Source organism: Chelonia mydas, chromosome 3 (assembly GCF_015237465.2).
Source record: "Chelonia mydas isolate rCheMyd1 chromosome 3, rCheMyd1.pri.v2, whole genome shotgun sequence".
Taxonomy (NCBI): Eukaryota; Metazoa; Chordata; order Testudines; family Cheloniidae; genus Chelonia; species Chelonia mydas.
Genome location: NC_057851.1, coordinates 59,204,549 through 59,210,635, shown reverse-complemented (window position 1 = coordinate 59,210,635; position 6,087 = coordinate 59,204,549). Strand labels below are relative to the sequence as shown.

At 43.5% G+C, this 6,087-nt stretch overlaps 1 long non-coding RNA gene across 1 annotated transcript in view; it reads right to left on the bottom strand.

Moving 5' to 3' along the window:
• Positions 1–1,551: 1,551 nt before the first annotated feature.
• LOC122465340 overlaps positions 1,552–6,087 on the bottom strand; it is a 31,547-nt gene continuing 27,011 nt past the window's right edge. Inside the window, exon 3 of the long non-coding RNA XR_006290091.1 lies at positions 1,552–1,846. This is a non-coding gene — a long non-coding RNA (uncharacterized LOC122465340). The remainder of the gene's footprint in view (positions 1,847–6,087) is intronic.

Below are 6,087 nucleotides of genomic sequence, written 5' to 3'. Positions count from 1 at the left end.
AAAATATTTTAGCATGATTGTATGGCATGTAGCAGGTGATTAGTAATTTCTATTGCTTGCAGTCTAATGATAGCTCTGAAAAGCTCTTTTGGCTAGATTGATAACACGCAACTCCTTTGCAATATCATAAAAATTGAAGAGGCTTAATGCCTCATACTGACAGAGTTCACCTCATCTGATCAGCATTAATAGTTAGTTTCTGACTGGAGCTACAAAATCCTCAGAAGCCATTGGAACAGTCCTTCCAAAATAAAAATGCTTGATTTAACATACCTTTAACCGCTTGTAAATTGGGCACAGTATGTACACTTTATATGCTCTTATAGGAAGTCAGAGAAAAAAAAATAGAGATGTTCGAAACAACCTGAGCCCAAAGACAACAGTAAATTGCACATAGTCATTCTTTGGTAAATTTTATGTCACTTTGATCTGAATACTTAAAAATAACCTTGTTGTGATGAGTACATCAGCAAGCCAGTGCAACAGACAGTATAAAGAATGAAGCAGATATCGATGTCAATATAGCTTTGTAGAGTTTTCAAGCAGATCAAATTCGTCCTCTCCCTTCCTATGAAAATTGAAAAAAAATGAAGTGTTTTCTGCAAATTGAGAAAGAAATATGGTATTTTCATTCAACGATCTGACTTTCTAGAGGATGTCATTGATCAACAAAACCCCAGGGACACTGAAGTCTCTCTACTGCCCAGGGGTTTGTAGTTTAAGATGACAGGCTGAAGTTTCCAAGCAGCACTCTGAAGTCATGGTGAACACTTGGTTATTTTTTTTACCCATAACATACTAAAGCCTGTTGTCTTCCACCCACACTCATATGGGCTGGGGGGAGGGGGGAGGGAAGAGCAAGAATATTGTTCAACAAAATTCCCATTGACTTCTATGAAACCAGGTTTTTCATCACCTTCAGTGTAAAGAGAGGGGGGTACCTCAGTGCTACCAGTAGTGGTGGGCAGGGCTATGGCCCCATCCTTCTCTGCACCAACCATGGGCAGCATTAGCAGAAAGGACCACTGTATTCTTAGAGCTAGATCATGACTATTCTAGACACTGCTGGAACCCAGTCACGTGATAACCCAAGAAGCTCCAGCCTTCAAGTGAATTTGAGCCTTCTGATTGTCTGCCCCAGTTGCCCGCCTTCTGGGGCTGAACAACCAATTGGAGATACTGCAGGCAGAGCTCTCTCTTCCCCTTCCCCCTCCACCCAGGAACCCAAAGCCATTCTCACACGGAAAGGTTGGAAGGGAGGAAAGAGCCCAGCAGCTCATGGTGACTCTGCCCCCTCCTCTTCCTCCCTTCCTGTGAGGAACAGGGAAAGGATGGAGTCTCTGCTCCACCCCCTTTCACCTGCAGTACACAGCCTGGGAAGGGGCAGAGGGGGCTGAGGAGTCCTTGGAGCCACCGCCCCAGCCTGGGCCTTTCTTCAGACAACTGAGGGCATCGTGCATGATATCTTGTTGTATCAACCAGGCAAGGTACTAACAAGCTTCAACAGGACTTTATTTTCGAAGTGGAAACCTCTTTACCAAGCTGCTGCTGCTGCACCCTCTGTAGCTTTCTCCCAGCCTCTCAACTCCTCCTCCCTCCTTCTTGTTTCCTGTCCTTTCAGACTCCCAACAGCCAGTGCTCCCACTTCTAATAATTATAAGCAACATCTAAACACCACATATCTCCTTTGCATTCTACATCTTGCTTTCTTCTCTTTCCCGGTTCTTGCATAACCCTTTCCTTCCTTGTCTATTTATTTGACTTCTCTTCTCATCTACTGTGCATTTCTGCTTATTCTCTCATCTTCTCCCATTTCCAGCTGTTGTTGACTTCTTCTCTTTTCATACTGTGGAAATATAACATTGTATAACGTTGTATAAGGGGACATGCTGGATACATTGTATATGAGAGGGCATGCCAAAACATGTTACAAAGTATCTGAGGGAGCACACGTAGGGACAGTTAGCTTTTGAATGGAGAAGCAATTAAGATAGAGCCAGCACATCTAAGAAGCAGGCATCAGAATGGAAGGTGTGAAGGGCAATTAGTTAAGTTAACTGGAAGCTGTTAAAGGAGATTGTTAAGGGTGGCAGGTAATTGAAGATACGTGACTGGTCTCAGGGATCTCGAAGGGTGATGACTAAAATCTTTTTCTTCTTTTGTCTGTAACTTCTCTGTAACTTGTTCTCCAAAAAACTGTATAAATTAAGAGACACAAGCCCCACTCGGGGGGCTCACTTCTAAATGTATTAGCAGAGCAGCTTTGCTAATAAAACAGAGTGGTCTGATAAATTGTGAGTCTGAGTCAAACTTTGACAACACAATTTAAAGATCCAGCAGACAGCAGGGAAGCTGCTGCTGAAACTCGTGTATCTTTACTTTATTTGCATTCAGGCTACTGCGTTTCTCCAACTTCTCCCCTGCTAGCTTGTGACCTCCGCAAACATTTTCATTATGCATATCATTGCTACTTGTAATTTCTTTAAAATTATACACGGAAGCCTATAACCAGTTTATAAAATATAGGTGTTTATATCTCTTATTATTCAGTATTTGAGGTCATAAAATGAAAATGAAGCCTTACAAATATTTTCAAATCCTTAGAGCAAGAGTAACCTATCTTTCTCCCATTGTTTTGGAAAGTAAATAGTAACTACTGAGAGCAGTTAATAGAAATGCTTTTAAATTATTAATAATTTGTTCAAAGTTTAACAAATTGCTCCAGTAGTGCTGTTATTGTATGGTACTTTTTGTAATATAAGGAACTGAGATGCTGGGATCCAAGTTAACTTGAGTCTCAAATTATTGAATGGCAGAAGTACTCCAGGATTGTGCATTACTTACTTGCGACATTAACAAAAAACATGAGTCATGATTTTCCCACTGCCTTGAACCTTGCATAGTAATTTACACTTGAGCAAAGTGGTGATGAAATACTACTTTCTGATTTTCTAGCCATTTTGAAGAGCTGTAAGCAACTGTACAAGGTGCACAGCTGTGGAGAATCAGGCCCATGAACTTGCATGACATTGCTTGATGTCACCGTAACCTCTAAGTGGAGTTATTATTTTAATCTATACAGCTGGGTGCACACTTAGGCTTCTACATAGTTCAATGAAATATGCTGTGATTTTTCATCTTATTCTGTGACTTTTAATAAGGAAAAAATTGTAGGGAATCATGTAAAGATTGTAGTATATGGGAATCGATGGTTGGCTATAATCAGCAAACACATTTTAAAGATGTTAAACTTTATCTATAGTAGATGCTAACAGTGCACAATTAAAACGGTTTAGCTACCATGTTTAAAAATACACCCACCTCTTTTCCTAACATAGCTAAAAAAAAGTCTGAATTATTTTTAGCTGCGGCAAAATTGTGTATTTTACAATGTTTTCATTTTCAGAAACAGCTGAACTTAGCTCAAACTTTCAAAAATCAACAATAAAACCAACAGACTGCGACCAAACATGGAAAATGTCTGCCCAAACCATTAAAGTTTGCTACAGTGATACACAGTTGGGAAGTATGATGGCAAGTGTTAGGCAACTTTCATATAGGTGTTGCCAAGACTTAAATTGTATCAGGTGGCAGACCCAGGAAATAAAATTTCTAAGCAACGAGCTGAGTCACTGAGTGAGCATTTGTAGAGCTAGCTAGGGGAAAATCCCTTCTGACTGGCTGCTTTGCCCACCTGCTGGGAAAGACCAGCAAATTGGCTACTACAGGAAGCAGGCAAAGCTCCTTTCAGCAACCCAACACCATTCTTACTGGAGTGCACCAGAAAAAGCCCAGTAGCTCACGGTGGCCCTAGTCTCTCCTTCCTCATCTCCTTCTGTGACCTTCTGGCTCCTCTCCCATTACACTCATCCTGCCAGGGCTGGGAATTGGCAGATGGAGAGGGGGTGTGACGAATTCCTGGAACTAGCCCCTGCTCTGAAAGGGAATCTTGCTGCAGCCCCCGCAAGCCTGAGGGTGTGGGCAGGATGAAGAGCCTGAGGAGCAGTTGCAGGAGGCGCACTGGGGGTACAGAATTGATTTGAGGTTGGAGGACAGAATTAATTGGGCAGGAGCCAGGCTGATGTGGGGGTGAGAGCTCCTGAAGTAAGGGTGAAAATCACCAAAATCCACCTGGCAGGGGGAATTTAAAAACTAAGACAGACAAAAAAAACTACATCTCTATCTATATATCATGAGTGTTGGACCAATTCCATGATTCCTTGGGGTTTGACTCATGATTTATGAATCTTTGGGGTTGGCAATACTGTGAGAGCGAAATGCTGTTTAAATCTCTTCCAGCTATCTTCCATATTTCCAGAGACTACCAGTTCTGGTGGAGCTTTTAGCTGCTGCATTCTTCCACTTATTTTCTATTTACCCTGGTAATATGTGGTGTTCAGCAGTCACTCTGGGTCCAAGGTGCTTAAAAGAGATCCACTTTATTCAGGGATTAGTCCCAAACTGCCTAATAGAGCATGGGCATCTGCAACGCCCCATGGGAAGGTAATCCACTTACAGGTACAGTTCCCAATATCACAGGGAGAGAAGACGGGGAGGGAGAATTGGAGATAATGGTATTGCGGGGAGGAGGACATGGGGTGCATATGGAGTCCTTGAAGTGTGGTGGAGGGAGCTATAGGGGCACATAGCCCCTGGCATGAGGGAGGGGTGGAGGGATGCAAGGAGTCCTTGAAATAGAGTGGGGTGGGAGGATGGCAAACAGAGAGCTCATGGAGCAAGAATGGAGGAATACAAGGCGTGTGGGTGGGTGCAGTGAGCTCAGCCTGCAGAAGCTATGATGTGTGCGACCCCCCCGCCCCCATGTTCGAACGATTGGTAAAATGTAGGGTACATGCTAAATAAATGAGTTGGTGACTCATATGATACTAGTAATGGGTCTGAGTATTTCTGATGTGGACACTTCTCCACTAAGAAATGGACTATCACTGCATTTTCAGCTCTGCCACTCTGGGTTTTCCCCACAGACAATAAATTCTCAGTCCCAGCCACCAGGCTGTGGGGAAATCCCTCAGTCTGGAGAAATAACTGCCCAGGTGATTGGTTGCACTGCCCCATTTCCCTTACCTCCTGGACACTCAATCAGAACTAGTCCATTTGCTGATGGGAGTGCGTGCTCTTTCCTGCTCCCTATAGCAGTGTTGGGAGTGCTTCTGCACAGACAGAGCCAACTGGGAACAACTCCTCCTGAAGTTATGCACCTGCTCTGCTTCCCACTCCCTGGCTTGAGGTGGGGGAGAAGAGGCTCCCAGTGGTACCCTTGCAGACCAAGGAAGAGGGGTAAAGAGTGAGGCATTCAATGTGCTTTACTTGTAATCACACGCCCTTCTGGGAAAGCTACCAGGACTCCTCAAACCTGCTGGCTAGAGTGGGAGGTAAGGAGAGCTCAAAGTGAGGCGGGCAGGGAATGAAATGCTGGGATGGAGGTAGGATGTGAAATAGGGATGGTGGGTGGGAACAGAGGATGAAATGCTTTGGGGAAGAAGGAACCAAAAAAAAAAATGCCCCGAGCTGATTGAGTGGGTATGGGTTGGAGAGTGACACTTGATTAATTGTGTGTGTGTGTAGTCAGAATGTAGTTGACTGAGGGAGATTACAAATTGATTAACTGAGCCACCTGGGGGGTGGGGTGGGGGAATGGGAGGGAATGAACAAAACCCACACCCTTCCTGCCTCTCTCTCCTTCTCTCTGTTCCTCTCTATCTGTCTCTTTCCTTGCTCATCTCTCCCCCATCTCTCTCTCTCTGCCTGAATTGCTGTCCTCTCTCACCATTTGGTTGCCTGCCTTTATCTTCATTGACATTTATGTAATTTTATGAAAATGTGAACACTACCCATTTTTGCCTTTGAGCATGTTGGCAGGTTGTTTGCATTTGGTTTGTCTTGGCACTTGTTCTGGTGGTCTCAGCATTGAGGCCAATGACTGAATGGACAGAATTTACAATAGATGTTGAATTCAATTACAATGAGTTCCTGATTACAAAATGGTTGTTTTGAATTATGTTATTATCATAGCTTGCTCCAAGAGGTGTTCTGTGGACCATACAAAATCAGTTTTAATATAAAAAT